The sequence below is a fragment of the Strix uralensis genome, chromosome 2, assembly GCF_047716275.1.
Source record: "Strix uralensis isolate ZFMK-TIS-50842 chromosome 2, bStrUra1, whole genome shotgun sequence".
In the NCBI taxonomy this organism is placed as follows: domain Eukaryota; kingdom Metazoa; phylum Chordata; class Aves; order Strigiformes; family Strigidae; genus Strix; species Strix uralensis.
This window is the reverse complement of record NC_133973.1, coordinates 10,422,580-10,445,704: the sequence shown is the minus strand read 5'-3', so window position 1 is coordinate 10,445,704 and position 23,125 is coordinate 10,422,580.

The following is a 23,125-nucleotide window of genomic DNA, read 5'->3' as shown; positions in this document are numbered from 1 at the left end:
CCAGGACAACATAAAATCTGGGGCTCTGTGCTTTCTTTTGTTCTGAACAGGTGTTATTGTTTTCTGCACAAAAGCTATTCTGCGAAGCAATGTGAACACTTCTGCTTCCCAGGCACAGAGAAGGTGCTAGCAGGGAATTCTCTGCCTGCCTTTCCCCAGTGCTCTGCAAGCTCTCCAGGACAACATAAAATCTGGGGCTCTGTGCTTTCTTTCGTTCTGAACAAGTGTTACTGTTTTCTGCACAAAAGCGATTCTGCGAAGCAATGGGAACACTTCTGTTTCCCAGGCACAGAGAACGTGCTAGCAGGGAATTCTCTGCCTGCCTTTCCCCAGTGCTCTGCAAGCTCTCCAGGACAACATAAAATCTATTGCTGTGTGCTTTCTTTCGTCTGAACAAGTGTTACTGTTTTCTGCACAAAAGCGATTCTGCGAAGCAATGTGAAGACTTCTGCTTCCCAGGCACAGAGAAGGTGCTAGCAGGGAATTCTCTGCCTGCCTTTCCCCAGTGCTCTGCAAGCTCTCCAGGACAACATAAAATCTGGGGCTTTGTGCTTTCTTTCGTTCTGAACAAGTGTTACTGTTTTCTGCAGAAAAGTGATGCTGCGAAGCAATGTGAAGACTTCTGCTTCCCAGGCACAGAGAAGGTGCTAGCAGGGAATTCTCTGCCTGCCTTTCCCCAGTGCTCTGCAAGCTCTCCAGGACAACATAAAATCTGGGGCTCTGTGCTTTCTTTCGTTCTGAACAAGTGTTACTGTTTTCTGCACAAAAGCGATTCTGCGAAGCAATGGGAACACTTCTGTTTCCCAGGCACAGAGAACGTGCTAGCAGGGAATTCTCTGCCTGCCTTTCCCCAGTGATCTGCAAGCTCTCCAGGACAACATAAAATCTGGTGCTGTGTGCTTTCTTTCGTCTGAACAAGTGTTACTGTTTTCTGCACAAAAGCGATTCTGCGAAGCAATGTGAACAGGCACAGAGAAGGTGCTAGCAGGGAATTCTCTGCCTGCCTTTCCCCAGTGCTCTGCAAGCTCTCCAGGACAACATAAAATCTGGGGCTCTGTGCTTTCTTTCGTTCTGAACAAGTGTTACTGTTTTCTGCACAAAAGCGATTCTGCGAAGCAATGGGAACACTTCTGTTTCCCAGGCACAGAGAAGGTGCTAGCAGGGAATTCTCTGCCTGCTTTTCCCCAGTGCTCTGCAAGCTCTCCAGCACAACATAAAATCTGGGGCTCTGTGCTTTCTTTCGTTCTGAACAAGTGTTACTGTTTTCTGCACAAAAGCGATTCTGCGAAGGAATGTGAACACTTCTGCTTCCCAGGCACATAGAAGGTGCTAGCAGGGAATTCTCTGCCTGCCTTTCCCCAGTGCTCTGCAAGCTCTCCAGGACAACATAAAATCTGGTGCTCTGTGCTTTCTTTCGTCTGAACAAGTGTTACTGTTTTCTGCACAAAAGCGATTCTGCGAAGCAATGTGAACACTTCTGTTTCCCAGGCACAGAGAAGGTGCTAGCAGGGAATTCTCTGCCTGCTTTTCCCCAGTACTCTGCAAGCTCTCCAGGACAACATAAAATCTGGGGCTCTGTGCTTTCTTTTGTTCTGAACAAGTGTTATTGTTTTCTGCACAAAAGCGATTCTGCGAAGCAATGTGAACACTTCTGCTTCCCAGGCACAGAGAAGGTGCTAGCAGGGAATTCTCTGCCTGCCTTTCCCCAGTGCTCTGCAAGCTCTCCAGGACAACATAAAATCTGGGGCTCTGTGCTTTCTTTCGTTCTGAACAAGTGTTACTGTTTTCTGCACAAAAGCGATTCTGCGAAGCAATGGGAACACTTCTGTTTCCCAGGCACAGAGAAGGTGCTAGCAGGGAATTCTCTGCCTGCCTTTCCCCAGTGCTCTGCAAGCTCTCCAGGACAACATAGAATCTGGGGCTCTGTGCTTTCTTTCGTTCTGAACAAGTGTTGCTGTTTTCTGCACAAAAGCGATTCTGCGAAGCAATGTGAACAGGCACAGAGAAGGTGCTAGCAGGGAATTCTCTGCCTGCCTTTCCCCAGTGCTCTGCAAGCTCTCCAGGACAACATAAAATCTGGGGCTCTGTGCTTTCTTTCGTTCTGAACAAGTGTTACTGTTTTCTGCACAAAAGCGATTCTGCGAAGCAATGTGAACACTTCTGTTTCCCAGGCACAGAGAAGGTGCTAGCAGGGAATTCTCTGCCTGCTTTTCCCCAGTGCTCTGCAAGCTCTGCAGGACAACATAAAATCTGGGGCTCTGTGCTTTCTTTCGTTCTGAACAAGTGTTACTGTTTTCTGCACAAAAGCGATTCTGCGAAGGAATGTGAACAGGCACAGAGAAGGTGCTAGCAGGGAATTCTCTGCCTGCCTTTCCCCAGTGCTCTGCAAGCTCTCCAGGACAACAGCAGATCTGGGGCTCTGTGCTTTCTTTCGTTCTGAACAAGTGTTACTGTTTTCTGCACAAAAGCGATTCTGCGAAGCAATGGGAACACTTCTGTTTCCCAGGCACAGAGAAGGAGCTAGCAGGGAATTCTCTGCCTGCTTTTCCCCAGTGCTCTCCAAGCTCTCCAGGACAACATAAAATCTGGGGCTCTGTGCTTTCTTTCGTTCTGAACAAGTGTTACTGTTTTCTGCACAAAAGCGATTCTGCCAAGCAATGTGAACACTTCTGCTTCCCAGGCACAGAGAAGGTGCTAGCAGGAAATTCCCTGCCTGCTTTTCCCCAGTGCTCTGCAAGCTCTCCAGGACAACATAAAATCTGGGGCTCTGTGCTTTCTTTCGTTCTGAACAAGTGTTACTGTTTTCTGCACAAAAGCGATTCTGCGAAGGAATGTGAACAGGCACAGAGAAGGTGCTAGCAGGGAATTCTCTGCCTGCCTTTCCCCAGTGCTCTGCAAGCTCTCCAGGACAACATAAAATCTGGGGCTCTGTGCTTTCTTTCGTTCTGAACAAGTGTTACTGTTTTCTGCACAAAAGCGATTCTGCGAAGCAATGTGAACACTTCTGTTTCCCAGGCACAGAGAAGGTGCTAGCAGGGAATTCTCTGCCTGCTTTTCCCCAGTGCTCTGCAAGCTCTCCAGGACAACATAAAATCTGGGGCTCTGTGCTTTCTTTTGTTCTGAACAAGTGTTACTGCTTTCTGCACAAAAGCGATTCTGCGAAGCAATGTGAACACTTCTGCTTCCCAGGCACAGAGAAGGTGCTAGCAGGGAATTCTCTGCCTGCCTTTCCCCAGTGCTCTGCAAGCTCTCCAGGACAACATAGAATCTGGGGCTCTGTGCTTTCTTTCGTTCTGAACAAGTGTTATTGTTTTCTGCACAAAAGCGATTCTGCGAAGCAATGTGAAGACTTCTGCTTCCCAGGCACAGAGAAGGTGCTAGCAGGGAATTCTCTGCCTGCCTTTCCCCAGTGCTCTGCAAGCTCTCCAGGACAACATAAAATCTGGTGCTCTGTGCTTTCTTTCGTTCTGAACAAGTGTTACTGTTTTCTGCACAAAAGCGATTCTGCGAAGCAATGTGAACAGGCACAGAGAAGGTGCTAGCAGGGAATTCTCTGCCTGCCTTTCCCCAGTGCTCTGCAAGCTCTCCAGGACAACATAAAATCTGGGGCTCTGTGCTTTCTTTCGTTCTGAACAAGTGTTACTGTTTTCTGCACAAAAGCGATTCTGCGAAGCAATGGGAACAATTCTGTTTCCCAGGCACAGAGAAGGTGCTAGCAGGGAATTCTCTGCCTGCTTTTCCCCAGTGCTCTGCAAGCTCTCCAGGACAACATAAAATCTGGGGCTCTGTGCTTTCTTTCGTTCTGAACAAGTGTTACTGTTTTCTCCACAAAAGCGATTCTGCGAAGCAATGGGAACACTTCTGTTTCCCAGGCACAGAGAAGGTGCTAGAAGGGAATTCTCTGCCTGCCTTTCCCCAGTGCTCTGCAAGCTCTCCAGGACAACATAAAATCTGGTGCTCTGTGCTTTCTTTCGTCTGAACAAGTGTTACTGTTTTCTGCACAAAAGCGATTCTGCGAAGGAATGTGAACAGGCACAGAGAAGGTGCTAGCAGGGAATTCTCTGCCTGCCTTTCCCCAGTGCTCTGCAAGCTCTCCAGGACAACATAAAATCTGGGGCTCTGTGCTTTCTTTCGTTCTGAACAAGTGTTACTGTTTTCTGCACAAAAGCGATTCTGCGAAGCAATGGGAACACTTCTGTTTCCCAGGCACAGAGAAGGTGCTAGCAGGGAATTCTCTGCCTGCCTTTCCCCAGTGCTCTGCAAGCTCTCCAGGACAACATAGAATCTGGGGCTCTGTGCTTTCTTTCGTTCTGAACAAGTGTTGCTGTTTTCTGCACAAAAGCGATTCTGCGAAGCAATGTGAAGACTTCTGCTTCCCAGGCACAGAGAAGGTGCTAGCAGGGAATTCTCTGCCTGCCTTTCCCCAGTGCTCTGCAAGCTCTCCAGGACAACATAAAATCTGGGGCTCTGTGCTTTCTTTCGTTCTGAACAAGTGTTACTGTTTTCTGCACGAAAGCGATTCTGCGAAGCAATGTGAAGACTTCTGCTTCCCAGGCACAGAGAAGGTGCTAGCAGGGAATTCTCTGCCTGCCTTTCCCCAGTGCTCTGCAAGCTCTCCAGGACAACATAGAATCTGGGGCTCTGTGCTTTCTTTCGTTCTGAACAAGTGTTACTGTTTTCTGCACAAAAGCGATTCTGCGAAGCAATGTGAACAGGCACAGAGAAGGTGCTAGCACGGAATTCTCTGCCTGCCTTTCCCCAGTTCTCTGCAAGCTCTCCAGCACAACATAAAATCTGGGGCTCTGTGCTTTCTTTCGTTCTGAACAAGTGTTACTGTTTTCTGCACAAAAGCGATTCTGCGAAGGAATGTGAACACTTCTGCTTCCCAGGCACATAGAAGGTGCTAGCAGGGAATTCTCTGCCTGCCTTTCCCCAGTGCTCTGCAAGCTCTCCAGGACAACATAAAATCTGGTGCTCTGTGCTTTCTTTCGTCTGAACAAGTGTTACTGTTTTCTGCACAAAAGCGATTCTGCGAAGCAATGTGAACACTTCTGTTTCCCAGGCACAGAGAAGGTGCTAGCAGGGAATTCTCTGCCTGCTTTTCCCCAGTGCTCTGCAAGCTCTCCAGGACAACATAAAATCTGGGGCTCTGTGCTTTCTTTTGTTCTGAACAGGTGTTATTGTTTTCTGCACAAAAGCTATTCTGCGAAGCAATGTGAACACTTCTGCTTCCCAGGCACAGAGAAGGTGCTAGCAGGGAATTCTCTGCCTGCCTTTCCCCAGTGCTCTGCAAGCTCTCCAGGACAACATAAAATCTGGGGCTCTGTGCTTTCTTTCGTTCTGAACAAGTGTTACTGTTTTCTGCACAAAAGCGATTCTGCGAAGCAATGGGAACACTTCTGTTTCCCAGGCACAGAGAACGTGCTAGCAGGGAATTCTCTGCCTGCCTTTCCCCAGTGCTCTGCAAGCTCTCCAGGACAACATAAAATCTATTGCTGTGTGCTTTCTTTCGTCTGAACAAGTGTTACTGTTTTCTGCACAAAAGCCATTCTGCGAAGCAATGTGAACAGGCACAGAGAAGGTGCTAGCAGGGAATTCTCTGCCTGCCTTTCCCCAGTGCTCTGCAAGCTCTCCAGGACAACATAAAATCTGGGGCTCTGTGCTTTCTTTCGTTCTGAACAAGTGTTACTGTTTTCTGCACAAAAGCGATTCTGCGAAGCAATGTGAACACTTCTGTTTCCCAGGCACAGAGAAGGTGCTAGCAGGGAATTCTCTGCCTGCTTTTCCCCAGTGCTCTGCAAGCTCTCCAGGACAACATAAAATCTGGGGCTCTGTGCTTTATTTCGTTCTGAACAAGTGTTACTGTTTTCTGCACAAAAGCGATTCTGCGAAGCAATGTGAAGACTTCTGCTTCCCAGGCACAGAGAAGGTGCTAGCAGGGAATTCTCTGCCTGCCTTTCCCCAGTGCTCTGCAAGCTCTCCAGGACAACATAAAATCTGGGGCTTTGTGCTTTCTTTCGTTCTGAACAAGTGTTACTGTTTTCTGCAGAAAAGTGATGCTGCGAAGCAATGTGAAGACTTCTGCTTCCCAGGCACAGAGAAGGTGCTAGCAGGGAATTCTCTGCCTGCCTTTCCCCAGTGCTCTGCAAGCTCTCCAGGACAACATAAAATCTGGGGCTCTGTGCTTTCTTTCGTTCTGAACAAGTGTTACTGTTTTCTGCACAAAAGCGATTCTGCGAAGGAATGTGAACACTTCTGCTTCCCAGGCACAGAGAACGTGCTAGCAGGGAATTCTCTGCCTGCCTTTCCCCAGTGCTCTGCAAGCTCTCCAGGACAACATAAAATCTGGTGCTCTGTGCTTTCTTTCGTCTGAACAAGTGTTACTGTTTTCTGCACAAAAGCGATTCTGCGAAGCAATGTGAACAGGCACAGAGAAGGTGCTAGCAGGGAATTCTCTGCCTGCCTTTCCCCAGTGCTCTGCAAGCTCTCCAGGACAACATAAAATCTGGGGCTCTGTGCTTTCTTTCGTTCTGAACAAGTGTTACTGTTTTCTGCACAAAAGCGATTCTGCGAAGCAATGGGAACACTTCTGTTTCCCAGGCACAGAGAAGGTGCTAGCAGGGAATTCTCTGCCTGCTTTTCCCCAGTGCTCTGCAAGCTCTCCAGGACAACATAAAATCTGGGGCTCTGTGCTTTCTTTTGTTCTGAAGAAGTGTTACTGTTTTCTGCACAAAAGCGATTCTGCGAAGGAATGTGAACACTTCTGCTTCCCAGGCACAGAGAAGGTGCTAGCAGGGAATTCTCTACCTGCCTTTCCCCAGTGCTCTGCAAGCTCTCCAGGACAACATAGAATCTGGGGCTCTGTGCTTTCTTTCGTTCTGAACAAGTGTTGCTGTTTTCTGCACAAAAGCGATTCTGCGAAGCAATGTGAAGACTTCTGCTTCCCAGGCACAGAGAAGGTGCTAGCAGGGAATTCTCTGCCTGCCTTTCCCCAGTGCTCTGCAAGCTCTCCAGGACAACATAAAATCTGGGGCTCTGTGCTTTCTTTCGTTCTGAACAAGTGTTACTGTTTTCTGCACGAAAGCGATTCTGCGAAGCAATGTGAAGACTTCTGCTTCCCAGGCACAGAGAAGGTGCTAGCAGGGAATTCTCTGCCTGCCTTTCCCCAGTGCTCTGCAAGCTCTCCAGGACAACATAGAATCTGGGGCTCTGTGCTTTCTTTCGTTCTGAGCAAGTGTTGCTGTTTTCTGCACAAAAGCGATTCTGCGAAGCAATGTGAAGACTTCTGCTTCCCAGGCACAGAGAAGGTGCTAGCAGGGAATTCTCTGCCTGCCTTTCCCCAGTGCTCTGCAAGCTCTCCAGCACAACATAAAATCTGGGGCTCTGTGCTTTCTTTCGTTCTGAACAAGTGTTACTGTTTTCTGCACAAAAGCGATTCTGCGAAGGAATGTGAACAGGCACAGAGAAGGTGCTAGCAGGGAATTCTCTGCCTGCCTTTCCCCAGTGCTCTGCAAGCTCTCCAGGACAACATAAAATCTGGGGCTCTGTGCTTTCTTTCGTTCTGAACAAGTGTTACTGTTTTCTGCACAAAAGCGATTCTGCGAAGCAATGGGAACACTTCTCTTTTGCAGGCACAGAGAAGGTGCTAGCACGGAATTCTCTGCCTGCCTTTCCCCAGTTCTCTGCAAGCTCTCCAGCACAACATAAAATCTGGGGCTCTGTGCTTTCTTTCGTTCTGAACAAGTGTTACTGTTTTCTGCACAAAAGCGATTCTGCGAAGGAATGTGAACACTTCTGCTTCCCAGGCACATAGAAGGTGCTAGCAGGGAATTCTCTGCCTGCCTTTCCCCAGTGCTCTGCAAGCTCTCCAGGACAACATAAAATCTGGTGCTCTGTGCTTTCTTTCGTCTGAACAAGTGTTACTGTTTTCTGCACAAAAGCGATTCTGCGAAGCAATGTGAACACTTCTGTTTCCCAGGCACAGAGAAGGTGCTAGCAGGGAATTCTCTGCCTGCTTTTCCCCAGTGCTCTGCAAGCTCTCCAGGACAACATAAAATCTGGGGCTCTGTGCTTTCTTTTGTTCTGAACAAGTGTTATTGTTTTCTGCACAAAAGCGATTCTGCGAAGCAATGTGAACACTTCTGCTTCCCAGGCACAGAGAAGGTGCTAGCAGGGAATTCTCTGCCTGCCTTTCCCCAGTGCTCTGCAAGCTCTCCAGGACAACATAAAATCTGGGGCTCTGTGCTTTCTTTCGTTCTGAACAAGTGTTACTGTTTTCTGCACAAAAGCGATTCTGCGAAGCAATGGGAACACTTCTGTTTCCCAGGCACAGAGAAGGTGCTAGCAGGGAATTCTCTGCCTGCCTTTCCCCAGTGCTCTGCAAGCTCTCCAGGACAACATAAAATCTATTGCTGTGTGCTTTCTTTCGTCTGAACAAGTGTTACTGTTTTCTGCACAAAAGCCATTCTGCGAAGCAATGTGAACAGGCACAGAGAAGGTGCTAGCAGGGAATTCTCTGCCTGCCTTTCCCCAGTGCTCTGCAAGCTCTCCAGGACAACATAAAATCTGGGGCTCTGTGCTTTCTTTCGTTCTGAACAAGTGTTACTGTTTTCTGCACAAAAGCGATTCTGCGAAGCAATGTGAACACTTCTGTTTCCCAGGCACAGAGAAGGTGCTAGCAGGGAATTCTCTGCCTGCTTTTCCCCAGTGCTCTGCAAGCTCTGCAGGACAACATAAAATCTGGGGCTCTGTGCTTTCTTTCGTTCTGAACAAGTGTTACTGTTTTCTGCACAAAAGCGATTCTGCGAAGGAATGTGAACAGGCACAGAGAAGGTGCTAGCAGGGAATTCTCTGCCTGCCTTTCCCCAGTGCTCTGCAAGCTCTCCAGGACAACAGCAGATCTGGGGCTCTGTGCTTTCTTTCGTTCTGAACAAGTGTTACTGTTTTCTGCACAAAAGCGATTCTGCGAAGCAATGGGAACACTTCTGTTTCCCAGGCACAGAGAAGGAGCTAGCAGGGAATTCTCTGCCTGCTTTTCCCCAGTGCTCTCCAAGCTCTCCAGGACAACATAAAATCTGGGGCTCTGTGCTTTCTTTCGTTCTGAACAAGTGTTACTGTTTTCTGCACAAAAGCGATTCTGCCAAGCAATGTGAACACTTCTGCTTCCCAGGCACAGAGAAGGTGCTAGCAGGAAATTCCCTGCCTGCTTTTCCCCAGTGCTCTGCAAGCTCTCCAGGACAACATAAAATCTGGGGCTCTGTGCTTTCTTTCGTTCTGAACAAGTGTTACTGTTTTCTGCACAAAAGCGATTCTGCGAAGGAATGTGAACAGGCACAGAGAAGGTGCTAGCAGGGAATTCTCTGCCTGCCTTTCCCCAGTGCTCTGCAAGCTCTCCAGGACAACATAAAATCTGGGGCTCTGTGCTTTCTTTCGTTCTGAACAAGTGTTACTGTTTTCTGCACAAAAGCGATTCTGCGAAGCAATGTGAACACTTCTGTTTCCCAGGCACAGAGAAGGTGCTAGCAGGGAATTCTCTGCCTGCTTTTCCCCAGTGCTCTGCAAGCTCTCCAGGACAACATAAAATCTGGGGCTCTGTGCTTTCTTTTGTTCTGAACAAGTGTTACTGCTTTCTGCACAAAAGCGATTCTGCGAAGCAATGTGAACACTTCTGCTTCCCAGGCACAGAGAAGGTGCTAGCAGGGAATTCTCTGCCTGCCTTTCCCCAGTGCTCTGCAAGCTCTCCAGGACAACATAGAATCTGGGGCTCTGTGCTTTCTTTCGTTCTGAACAAGTGTTATTGTTTTCTGCACAAAAGCGATTCTGCGAAGCAATGTGAAGACTTCTGCTTCCCAGGCACAGAGAAGGTGCTAGCAGGGAATTCTCTGCCTGCCTTTCCCCAGTGCTCTGCAAGCTCTCCAGGACAACATAAAATCTGGGGCTCTGTGCTTTCTTTCGTTCTGAACAAGTGTTACTGTTTTCTGCAGAAAAGTGATGCTGCGAAGCAATGGGAACACTTCTGCTTCCCAGGCACAGAGAAGGTGCTAGCAGGGAATTCTCTGCCTGCCTTTCCCCAGTGCTCTGCAAGCTCTCCAGGACAACATAAAATCTGGTGCTCTGTGCTTTCTTTCGTTCTGAACAAGTGTTACTGTTTTCTGCACAAAAGCGATTCTGCGAAGCAATGTGAACAGGCACAGAGAAGGTGCTAGCAGGGAATTCTCTGCCTGCCTTTCCCCAGTGCTCTGCAAGCTCTCCAGGACAACATAAAATCTGGGGCTCTGTGCTTTCTTTCGTTCTGAACAAGTGTTACTGTTTTCTGCACAAAAGCGATTCTGCGAAGCAATGGGAACAATTCTGTTTCCCAGGCACAGAGAAGGTGCTAGCAGGGAATTCTCTGCCTGCTTTTCCCCAGTGCTCTGCAAGCTCTCCAGGACAACATAAAATCTGGGGCTCTGTGCTTTCTTTCGTTCTGAACAAGTGTTACTGTTTTCTCCACAAAAGCGATTCTGCGAAGCAATGGGAACACTTCTGTTTCCCAGGCACAGAGAAGGTGCTAGAAGGGAATTCTCTGCCTGCCTTTCCCCAGTGCTCTGCAAGCTCTCCAGGACAACATAAAATCTGGTGCTCTGTGCTTTCTTTCGTCTGAACAAGTGTTACTGTTTTCTGCACAAAAGCGATTCTGCGAAGGAATGTGAACAGGCACAGAGAAGGTGCTAGCAGGGAATTCTCTGCCTGCCTTTCCCCAGTGCTCTGCAAGCTCTCCAGGACAACATAAAATCTGGGGCTCTGTGCTTTCTTTCGTTCTGAACAAGTGTTACTGTTTTCTGCACAAAAGCGATTCTGCGAAGCAATGGGAACACTTCTGTTTCCCAGGCACAGAGAAGGTGCTAGCAGGGAATTCTCTGCCTGCCTTTCCCCAGTGCTCTGCAAGCTCTCCAGGACAACATAGAATCTGGGGCTCTGTGCTTTCTTTCGTTCTGAACAAGTGTTGCTGTTTTCTGCACAAAAGCGATTCTGCGAAGCAATGTGAAGACTTCTGCTTCCCAGGCACAGAGAAGGTGCTAGCAGGGAATTCTCTGCCTGCCTTTCCCCAGTGCTCTGCAAGCTCTCCAGGACAACATAAAATCTGGGGCTCTGTGCTTTCTTTCGTTCTGAACAAGTGTTACTGTTTTCTGCACGAAAGCGATTCTGCGAAGCAATGTGAAGACTTCTGCTTCCCAGGCACAGAGAAGGTGCTAGCAGGGAATTCTCTGCCTGCCTTTCCCCAGTGCTCTGCAAGCTCTCCAGGACAACATAGAATCTGGGGCTCTGTGCTTTCTTTCGTTCTGAGCAAGTGTTGCTGTTTTCTGCACAAAAGTGATTCTGTGAAGCAATGTGAAGACTTCTGCTTCCCAGGCACAGAGAAGGTGCTAGCAGGGAATTCTCTGCCTGCCTTTCCCCAGTGCTCTGCAAGCTCTCCAGCACAACATAAAATCTGGGGCTCTGTGCTTTCTTTCGTTCTGAACAAGTGTTACTGTTTTCTGCACAAAAGCGATTCTGCGAAGGAATGTGAACAGGCACAGAGAAGGTGCTAGCAGGGAATTCTCTGCCTGCCTTTCCCCAGTGCTCTGCAAGCTCTCCCGCACAACATAAAATCTGGGGCTCTGTGCTTTCTTTCGTTCTGAACAAGTGTTACTGTTTTCTGCACGAAAGCGATTCTGCGAAGCAATGTGAACACTTCTGCTTCCCAGGCACAGAGAAGGTGCTAGCACGGAATTCTCTGCCTGCCTTTCCCCAGTTCTCTGCAAGCTCTCCAGCACAACATAAAATCTGGGGCTCTGTGCTTTCTTTCGTTCTGAACAAGTGTTACTGTTTTCTGCACAAAAGCGATTCTGCGAAGCAATGTGAAGACTTCTGCTTCCCAGGCACAGAGAAGGTGCTAGCAGGGAATTCTCTGCCTGCCTTTCCCCAGTGCTCTGCAAGCTCTCCAGGACAACATAAAATCTGGGGCTCTGTGCTTTCTTTCGTTCTGAACAAGTGTTACTGTTTTCTGCACAAAAGCGATTCTGCGAAGCAATGTGAACACTTCTGCTTCCCAGGCACAGAGAAGGTGCTAGCAGGGAATTCTCTGCCTGCCTTTCCCCAGTGCTCTGCAAGCTCTCCAGGACAACATAAAATCTGGTGCTCTGTGCTTTCTTTCGTCTGAACAAGTGTTACTGTTTTCTGCACAAAAGCGATTCTGCGAAGCAATGTGAACAGGCACAGAGAAGGTGCTAGCAGGGAATTCTCTGCCTGCCTTTCCCCAGTGCTCTGCAAGCTCTCCAGGACAACATAAAATCTGGGGCTCTGTGCTTTCTTTCGTTCTGAACAAGTGTTACTGTTTTCTGCACAAAAGCGATTCTGCGAAGCAATGGGAACACTTCTGTTTCCCAGGCACAGAGAAGGTGCTAGCAGGGAATTCTCTGCCTGCTTTTCCCCAGTGCTCTGCAAGCTCTCCAGGACAACATAAAATCTGGGGCTCTGTGCTTTCTTTTGTTCTGAAGAAGTGTTACTGTTTTCTGCACAAAAGCGATTCTGCGAAGCAATGTGAAGACTTCTGCTTCCCAGGCACAGAGAAGGTGCTAGCAGGGAATTCTCTGCCTGCCTTTCCCCAGTGCTCTGCAAGCTCTCCAGGACAACATAAAATCTGGGGCTCTGTGCTTTCTTTCGTTCTGAACAAGTGTTATTGTTTTCTGCACAAAAGCGATTCTGCGAAGCAATGGGAACACTTCTCTTTCCCAGGCACAGGGAAGGTGCTAGCAGGGAATTCTCTGCCTGCCTTTCCCCAGTGCTCTGCAATCTCTCCAGGACAACATAAAATATGGGGCTCTGTGCTTTCTTTTGTTCTGAACAAGTGTTACTGTTTTCTGCACAAAAGCGATTCTGCGAAGCAATGTGAACACTTCTGCTTCCCAGGCACAGAGAAGGTGCTAGCAGGGAATTCTCTGCCTGCCTTTCCCCAGTGCTCTGCAAGCTCTCCAGGACAACATAGAATCTGGGGCTCTGTGCTTTCTTTCGTTCTGAACAAGTGTTATTGTTTTCTGCACAAAAGCGATTCTGCGAAGCAATGTGAAGACTTCTGCTTCCCAGGCACAGAGAAGGTGCAAGCAGGGAATTCTCTGCCTGCCTTTCCCCAGTGCTCTGCAAGCTCTCCAGGACAACATAAAATCTGGGGCTCTGTGCTTTCTTTCGTTCTGAACAAGTGTTACTGTTTTCTGCACAAAAGCGATTCTGCGAAGCAATGGGAACACTTCTGTTTCCCAGGCACAGAGAAGGTGCTAGAAGGGAATTCTCTGCCTGCCTTTCCCCAGTGCTCTGCAAGCTCTCCAGGACAACATAAAATCTGGTGCTCTGTGCTTTCTTTCGTCTGAACAAGTGTTACTGTTTTCTGCACAAAAGCGATTCTGCGAAGCAATGTGAACAGGCACAGAGAAGGTGCTAGCAGGGAATTCTCTGCCTGCCTTTCCCCAGTGCTCTGCAAGCTCTCCAGGACAACATAAAATCTGGGGCTCTGTGCTTTCTTTCGTTCTGAACAAGTGTTACTGTTTTCTGCACAAAAGCGATTCTGCGAAGCAATGGGAACACTTCTGTTTCCCAGGCACAGAGAAGGTGCTAGCAGGGAATTCTCTGCCTGCTTTTCCCCAGTGCTCTGCAAGCTCTCCAGGACAACATAAAATCTGGGGCTCTGTGCTTTCTTTTGTTCTGAAGAAGTGTTACTGTTTTCTGCACAAAAGCGATTCTGCGAAGCAATGTGAACACTTCTGCTTCCCAGGCACAGAGAAGGTGCTAGCAGGGAATTCTCTACCTGCCTTTCCCCAGTGCTCTGCAAGCTCTCCAGGACAACATAGAATCTGGGGCTCTGTGCTTTCTTTCGTTCTGAACAAGTGTTGCTGTTTTCTGCACAAAAGCGATTCTGCGAAGCAATGTGAAGACTTCTGCTTCCCAGGCACAGAGAAGGTGCTAGCAGGGAATTCTCTGCCTGCCTTTCCCCAGTGCTCTGCAAGCTCTCCAGGACAACATAAAATCTGGGGCTCTGTGCTTTATTTCGTCTGAACAAGTGTTACTGTTTTCTGCACAAAAGCGATTCTGCGAAGGAATGTGAACAGGCACAGAGAAGGTGCTAGCAGGGAATTCTCTGCCTGACTTTCCCCAGTGCTCTGCAAGCTCTCCAGGACAACATAAAATCTGGGGCTCTGTGCTTTCTTTCGTTCTGAACAAGTGTTACTGTTGTCTGCACAAAAGCGATTCTGCGAAGCAATGTGAACACTTCTGCTTCCCAGGCACAGAGAAGGTGCTAGCAGGGAATTCTCTGCCTGCCTTTCCCCAGTGCTCTGCAAGCTCTCCAGGACAACATAAAATCTGGTGCTCTGTGCTTTCTTTCGTCTGAACAAGTGTTACTGTTTTCTGCACAAAAGCGATTCTGCGAAGCAATGTGAACAGGCACAGAGAAGGTGCTAGCAGGGAATTCTCTGCCTGCCTTTCCCCAGTGCTCTGCAAGCTCTCCAGGACAACATAAAATCTGGGGCTCTGTGCTTTATTTCGTCTGAACAAGTGTTACTGTTTTCTGCACAAAAGCGATTCTGCGAAGCAATGTGAACAGGCAGAGAGAAGGTGCTAGCAGGGAATTCTCTGCCTGCCTTTCCCCAGTGCTCTGCAAGCTCTCCAGGACAACATAAAATCTGGGGCTCTGTGCTTTCTTTCGTTCTGAACAAGTGTTACTGTTTTCTGCACGAAAGCGATTCTGCGAAGCAATGGGAACACTTCTCTTTCCCAGGCACAGAGAAGGTGCTAGCACGGAATTCTCTGCCTGCCTTTCCCCAGTTCTCTGCAAGCTCTCCAGCACAACATAAAATCTGGGGCTCTGTGCTTTCTTTCGTTCTGAACAAGTGTTACTGTTTTCTGCACAAAAGCGATTCTGCGAAGCAATGTGAACACTTCTGCTTCCCAGGCACAGAGAAGGTGCTAGCAGGGAATTCTCTGCCTGCCTTTCCCCAGTGCTCTGCAAGCTCTCCAGGACAACATAAAATCTGGGGCTCTGTGCTTTCTTTCGTTCTGAACAAGTGTTACTGTTTTCTGCACAAAAGCGATTCTGCGAAGCAATGGGAACACTTCTGTTTCCCAGGCACAGAGAAGGTGCTAGCAGGGAATTCTCTGCCTGCTTTTCCCCAGTGCTCTGCAAGCTCTCCAGGACAACATAAAATCTGGGGCTCTGTGCTTTCTTTTGTTCTGAAGAAGTGTTACTGTTTTCTGCACAAAAGCGATTCTGCGAAGCAATGTGAAGACTTCTGCTTCCCAGGCACAGAGAAGGTGCTAGCAGGGAATTCTCTGCCTGCCTTTCCCCAGTGCTCTGCAAGCTCTCCAGGACAACATAAAATCTGGGGCTCTGTGCTTTCTTTCGTTCTGAACAAGTGTTATTGTTTTCTGCACAAAAGCGATTCTGCGAAGCAATGGGAACACTTCTCTTTCCCAGGCACAGGGAAGGTGCTAGCAGGGAATTCTCTGCCTGCCTTTCCCCAGTGCTCTGCAATCTCTCCAGGACAACATAAAATATGGGGCTCTGTGCTTTCTTTTGTTCTGAACAAGTGTTACTGTTGTCTGCACAAAAGCGATTCTGCGAAGCAATGTGAACACTTCTGCTTCCCAGGCACAGAGAAGGTGCTAGCAGGGAATTCTCTGCCTGCCTTTCCCCAGTGCTCTGCAAGCTCTCCAGGACAACATAAAATCTGGGGCTCTGTGCTTTCTTTCGTTCTGAACAAGTGTTACTGTTTTCTGCACAAAAGCGATTCTGCGAAGCAATGTGAACACTTCTGTTTCCCAGGCACAGAGAAGGTGCTAGCAGGGAATTCTCTGCCTGCTTTTCCCCAGTGCTCTGCAAGCTCTCCAGGACAACATAAAATCTGGGGCTCTGTGCTTTCTTTTGTTCTGAAGAAGTGTTACTGTTTTCTGCACAAAAGCGATTCTGCGAAGCAATGTGAAGACTTCTGCTTCCCAGGCACAGAGAAGGTGCTAGCAGGGAATTCTCTGCCTGCCTTTCCCCAGTGCTCTGCAAGCTCTCCAGGACAACATAAAATCTGGGGCTCTGTGCTTTCTTTCGTTCTGAACAAGTGTTATTGTTTTCTGCACAAAAGCGATTCTGCGAAGCAATGGGAACACTTCTCTTTCCCAGGCACAGGGAAGGTGCTAGCAGGGAATTCTCTGCCTGCCTTTCCCCAGTGCTCTGCAATCTCTCCAGGACAACATAAAATATGGGGCTCTGTGCTTTCTTTTGTTCTGAAGAAGTGTTACTGTTTTCTGCACAAAAGCGATTCTGCGAAGCAATGTGAACACTTCTGCTTCCCAGGCACAGAGAAGGTGCTAGCAGGGAATTCTCTGCCTGCCTTTCCCCAGTGCTCTGCAAGCTCTCCAGGACAACATAGAATCTGGGGCTCTGTGCTTTCTTTCGTTCTGAACAAGTGTTATTGTTTTCTGCACAAAAGCGATTCTGCGAAGCAATGTGAAGACTTCTGCTTCCCAGGCACAGAGAAGGTGCAAGCAGGGAATTCTCTGCCTGCCTTTCCCCAGTGCTCTGCAAGCTCTCCAGGACAACATAAAATCTGGGGCTCTGTGCTTTCTTTCGTTCTGAACAAGTGTTACTGTTTTCTGCACAAAAGCGATTCTGCGAAGCAATGGGAACACTTCTGTTTCCCAGGCACAGAGAAGGTGCTAGAAGGGAATTCTCTGCCTGCCTTTCCCCAGTGCTCTGCAAGCTCTCCAGGACAACATAAAATCTGGTGCTCTGTGCTTTCTTTCGTCTGAACAAGTGTTACTGTTTTCTGCACAAAAGCGATTCTGCGAAGCAATGTGAACAGGCACAGAGAAGGTGCTAGCAGGGAATTCTCTGCCTGCCTTTCCCCAGTGCTCTGCAAGCTCTCCAGGACAACATAAAATCTGGGGCTCTGTGCTTTCTTTCGTTCTGAACAAGTGTTACTGTTTTCTGCACAAAAGCGATTCTGCGAAGCAATGGGAACACTTCTGTTTCCCAGGCACAGAGAAGGTGCTAGCAGGGAATTCTCTGCCTGCTTTTCCCCAGTGCTCTGCAAGCTCTCCAGGACAACATAAAATCTGGGGCTCTGTGCTTTCTTTTGTTCTGAAGAAGTGTTACTGTTTTCTGCACAAAAGCGATTCTGCGAAGCAATGTGAACACTTCTGCTTCCCAGGCACAGAGAAGGTGCTAGCAGGGAATTCTCTACCTGCCTTTCCCCAGTGCTCTGCAAGCTCTCCAGGACAACATAGAATCTGGGGCTCTGTGCTTTCTTTCGTTCTGAACAAGTGTTGCTGTTTTCTGCACAAAAGCGATTCTGCGAAGCAATGTGAAGACTTCTGCTTCCCAGGCACAGAGAAGGTGCTAGCAGGGAATTCTCTGCCTGCCTTTCCCCAGTGCTCTGCAAGCTCTCCAGGACAACATAAAATCTGGGGCTCTGTGCTTTATTTCGTCTGAACAAGTGTTACTGTTTTCTGCACAAAAGCGATTCTGCGAAGGAATGTGAACAGGCACAGAGAAGGTGCTAGCAGGGAATTCTCTGCCTGACTTTCCCCAGTGCTCTGCAAGCTCTCCAGGACAACATAAAATCTGGGGCTCTGTGCTTTCTTTCGTTCTGAACAAGTGTTACTGTTGTCTGCACAAAAGCGATTCTGCGAAGCAATGTGAACACTTCTGCTTCCCAGGCACAGAGAAGGTGCTAGCAGGGAATTCTCTGCCTGCCTTTCCCCAGTGCTCTGCAAGCTCTCCAGGACAACATAAAATCTGGTGCTCTGTGCTTTCTTTCGTCTGAACAAGTGTTACTGTTTTCTGCACAAAAGCGATTCTGCGAAGCAATGTGAACAGGCACAGAGAAGGTGCTAGCAGGGAATTCTCTGCCTGCCTTTCCCCAGTGCTCTGCAAGCTCTCCAGGACAACATAAAATCTGGGGCTCTGTGCTTTATTTCGTCTGAACAAGTGTTACTGTTTTCTGCACAAAAGCGATTCTGCGAAGCAATGTGAACAGGCAGAGAGAAGGTGCTAGCAGGGAATTCTCTGCCTGCCTTTCCCCAGTGCTCTGCAAGCTCTCCAGGACAACATAAAATCTGGGGCTCTGTGCTTTCTTTCGTTCTGAACAAGTGTTACTGTTTTCTGCACGAAAGCGATTCTGCGAAGCAATGGGAACACTTCTCTTTCCCAGGCACAGAGAAGGTGCTAGCACGGAATTCTCTGCCTGCCTTTCCCCAGTTCTCTGCAAGCTCTCCAGCACAACATAAAATCTGGGGCTCTGTGCTTTCTTTCGTTCTGAACAAGTGTTACTGTTTTCTGCACAAAAGCGATTCTGCGAAGCAATGTGAAGACTTCTGCTTCCCAGGCACAGAGAAGGTGCTAGCAGGGAATTCTCTGCCTGCCTTTCCCCAGTGCTCTGCAAGCTCTCCAGGACAACATAAAATCTGGGGCTCTGTGCTTTCTTTCGTTCTGAACAAGTGTTACTGTTTTCTGCACAAAAGCGATTCTGCGAAGCAATGTGAAGACTTCTGCTTCCCAGGCACAGAGAAGGTGCTAGCAGGGAATTCTCTGCCTGCCTTTCCCCAGTGCTCTGCAAGCTCTCCAGGACAACATAAAATCTGGTGCTCTGTGCTTTCTTTCGTCTGAACAAGTGTTACTGTTTTCTGCACAAAAGCGATTCTGCGAAGCAATGTGAACACTTCTGTTTCCCAGGCACAGAGAAGGTGCTAGCAGGGAATTCTCTGCCTGCTTTTCCCCAGTGCTCTGCAAGCTCTCCAGGACAACATAAAATCTGGGGCTCTGTGCTTTCTTTTGTTCTGAAGAAGTGTTACTGTTTTCTGCACAAAAGCGATTCTGCGAAGCAATGTGAACACTTTTGCTTCCCAGGCACAGAGAAGGTGCTAGCAGGGAATTCTCTGCCTGCCTTTCCCCAGTGCTCTGCAAGCTCTCCAGGACAACATAGAATCTGGGGCTCTGTGCTTTCTTTCGTTCTGAGCAAGTGTTGCTGTTTTCTGCACAAAAGTGATTCTGTGAAGCAATGTGAAGACTTCTGCTTCCCAGGCACAGAGAAGGTGCTAGCAGGGAATTCTCTGCCTGCCTTTCCCCAGTGCTCTGCAAGCTCTCCAGGACAACATAAAATCTGGGGCTCTGTGCTTTCTTCCGTTCTGAACAAGTGTTACTGTTTTCTGCACAAAAGCGATTCTGCGAAGCAATGGGAACACTTCTGTTTCCCAGGCACAGAGAACGTGCTAGCAGGGAATTCTCTGCCTGCCTTTCCCCAGTGCTCTGCAAGCTCTCCAGGACAACATAAAATCTATTGCTGTGTGCTTTCTTTCGTCTGAACAAGTGTTACTGTTTTCTGCACAAAAGCCATTCTGCGAAGCAATGTGAACAGGCACAGAGAAGGTGCTAGCAGGGAATTCTCTGCCTGCCTTTCCCCAGTGCTCTGCAAGCTCTCCAGGACAACAGCAGATCTGGGGCTCTGTGCTTTCTTTCGTTCTGAACAAGTGTTACTGTTTTCTGCACAAAAGCGATTCTGCGAAGCAATGGGAACACTTCTGTTTCCCAGGCACAGAGAAGGTGCTAGCAGGGAATTCTCTGCCTGCTTTTCCCCAGTGCTCTGCAAGCTCTCCAGGACAACATAAAATCTGGGGCTCTGTGCTTTCTTTCGTTCTGAACAAGTGTTACTGTTTTCTGCACAAAAGCGATTCTGCGAAGCAATGTGAACAGGCACAGAGAAGGTGCTAGCAGGGAATTCTCTGCCTGCCTTTCCCCAGTGCTCTGCAAGCTCTCCAGGACAACAGCAAATCTGGGGCTCTGTGCTTTGTTTCGTTCTGAACAAGTGTTACTGTTTTCTGCACAAAAGCGATTCTGCGAAGCAATGGGAACACTTCTGTTTCCCAGGCACAGAGAAGGTGCTAGCAGGGAATTCTCTGCCTGCCTTTCCCCAGTGCTCTGCAAGCTCTCCAGGACAACAGCAGATCTGGGGCTCTGTGCTTTCTTTCGTTCTGAACAAGTGTTACTGTTTTCTGCACAAAAGCGATTCTGCGAAGCAATGGGAACACTTCTGTTTCCCAGGCACAGAGAAGGAGCTAGCAGGGAATTCTCTGCCTGCTTTTCACCAGTGCTCTCCAAGCTCTCCAGGACAACATAAAATCTGGGGCTATGTGCTTTCTTTCGTTCTGAACAAGTGTTACTGTTTTCTGCACAAAAGCGATTCTGCCAAGCAATGTGAACACTTCTGCTTCCCAGGCACAGAGAAGGTGCTAGCAGGGAAATCTCTGCCTGCTTTTCCCCAGTGCTCTGCAAGCTCTCCAGGACAACATAAAATCTGGGGCTCTGTGCTTTCTTTCGTTCTGAACAAGTGTTACTGTTTTCTGCACAAAAGCGATTCTGCGAAGGAATGTGAACAGGCACAGAGAAGGTGCTAGCAAGGAATTGTCTGCCTGCCTTTCCCCAGTGCTCTGAAAGCTCTCCAGGACAACAGCAAATCTGGGGCTCTGTGCTTTCTTTCGTTCTGAACAAGTGTTAGTGTTTTCTGCACAAAAGCGATTCTGCGAAGCAATGTGAACACTTCTGCTTCCCAGGCACAGAGAAGGTGCTAGCAGGGAATTCTCTGCCTGCCTTTCCCCAGTGCTCTGCAAGCTCTCCAGGACAACATAGAATCTGGGGCTCGGTGCTTTCTTTCGTTCTGAACAAGTGTTAGTGTTTTCTGCACAAAAGCGATTCTGCGAAGCAATGTGAACACTTCTGCTTCCCAGGCACAGAGAAGGTGCTAGCAGGGAATTCTCTGCCTGCCTTTCCCCAGTGCTCTGCAAGCTCTCCAGGACAACATAAAATCTGGGGCTCTGTGCTTTCTTTCGTCTGAACAAGTGTTACTGTTTTCTGCACAAAAGCGATTCTGCGAAGCAATGTGAACAGGCACAGAGAAGGTGCTAGCAGGGAATTCTCTGCCTGCCTTTCCCCAGTGCTCTGCAAGCTCTCCAGGACAACATAAAATCTGGGGCTCTGTGCTTTCTTTCGTTCTGAACAAGTGTTACTGTTTTCTGCACAAAAGCGATTCTGCGAAGCAATGTGAACACTTCTGTTTCCCAGGCACAGAGAAGGTGCTAGCAGGGAATTCTCTGCCTGCTTTTCCCCAGTGCTCTGCAAGCTCTCCAGGACAACATAAAATCTGGGGCTCTGTGCTTTCTTTCGTTCTGAACAAGTGTTACTGTTTTCTGCACAAAAGCGATTCTGCGAAGCAATGTGAACAGGCACAGAGAAGGTGCTAGCAAGGAATTGTCTGCCTGCCTTTCCCCAGTGCTCTGAAAGCTCTCCAGGACAACAGCAAATCTGGGGCTCTGTGCTTTCTTTCGTTCTGAACAAGTGTTAGTGTTTTCTGCACAAAAGCGATTCTGCGAAGCAATGTGAAGACTTCTGCTTCCCAGGCACAGAGAAGGTGCTAGCAGGGAATTCTCTGCCTGCCTTTCCCCAGTGCTCTGCAAGCTCTCCAGGACAACATAAAATCTGGGGCTCTGTGCTTTCTTTCGTCTGAACAAGTGTTACTGTTTTCTGCACAAAAGCGATTCTGCGAAGCAATGTGAACAGGCACAGAGAAGGTGCTAGCAGGGAATTCTCTGCCTGCTTTTCCGGAGTGCTCTGCAAGCTCTCCAGGACAACATAAAATCTGGGGCTCTGTGCTTTCTTTCGTTCTGAACAAGTGTTACTGTTTTCTGCACAAAAGCGATTCTGCAAAGCAATGTGAACACTTCTGTTTCCCAGGCACAGAGAAGGTGCTAGCAGGGAATTCTCTGCCTGCTTTTCCCCAGTGCTCTGCAAGCTCTCCAGGACAACATAAAATCTGGGGCTCTGTGCTTTCTTTCCTTCTGAACAAGTGTTACTGTTTTCTGCACAAAAGCGATTCTGCGAAGCAATGTGAACAGGCACAAAGAAGGTGCTAGCAGGGAATTCTCTGCCTGCCTTTCCCCAGTGCTCTGCAAGCTCTCCAGGACAACATAAAATCTGGGGCTCTGTGCTTTCTTTCGTTCTGAACAAGTGTTATTGTTTTCTGCACAAAAGCGATTCTGCAAAGCAATGGGAACACTTCTGTTTCCCAGGCACAGAGAAGGTGCTAGCAGGGAATTCTCTGCCTGCTTTTCCCCAGTGCTCTGCAAGCTCTCCAGGACAACATAAAATCTGGGGCTCTGTACTTTCTTTCGTTCTGAACAAGTGTTACTGTTTTCTGCACAAAAGCCATTCTGCGAAGCAATGTGAACAGGCACAGAGAAGGTGCTAGCAGGGAATTCTCTGCCTGCCTTTCCCCAGTGCTCTGCAAGCTCTCCAGGACAACATAAAATCTGGGGCTCTGTGCTTTCTTTCGTTCTGAACAAGTGTTACTGTTTTCTGCACAAAAGCCATTCTGCGAAGCAATGGGAACACTTCTGTTTCCCAGGCACAGAGAAGGTGCTAGCAGGGAATTCTCTGCCTGCTTTTCCCCAGTGCTCTGCAAGCTCTCCAGGACAACATAAAATCTGGGGCTCTGTGCTTTTTTTCGTTCCGAACAAGTGTTACTGTTTTCTGCACAAAAGCGATTCTGCGAAGTAATGTGAACAGGCACAGAGAAGGTGCTAGCAGGGAATTCTCTGCCTGCCTTTCCCCAGTGCTCTGCAAGCTCTCCAGGACAACAGCAAATCTGGGGCTCTGTGCTTTGTTTCGTTCTGAACAAGTGTTACTGTTTTCTGCACAAAAGCGATTCTGCGAAGCAATGGGAACACTTCTGTTTCCCAGGCACAGAGAAGGTGCTAGCAGGGAATTCTCTGCCTGCCTTTCCCCAGTGCTCTGCAAGCTCTCCAGGACAACATAAAATCTGGGGCTCTGTGCTTTGTTTCGTTCTGAACAAGTGTTACTGTTTTCTGCACAAAAGCGATTCTGCGAAGCAATGTGAACACTTCTGTTTCCCAGGCACAGAGAAGGTGCTAGCAGGGAATTCTCTGCCTGCTTTTCCCCAGTGCTCTGCAAGCTCTCCAGGACAACATAAAATCTGGGGCTCTGTGCTTTCTTTTGTTCTGAAGAAGTGTTACTGTTTTCTGCACAAAAGCGATTCTGCGAAGGAATGTGAACACT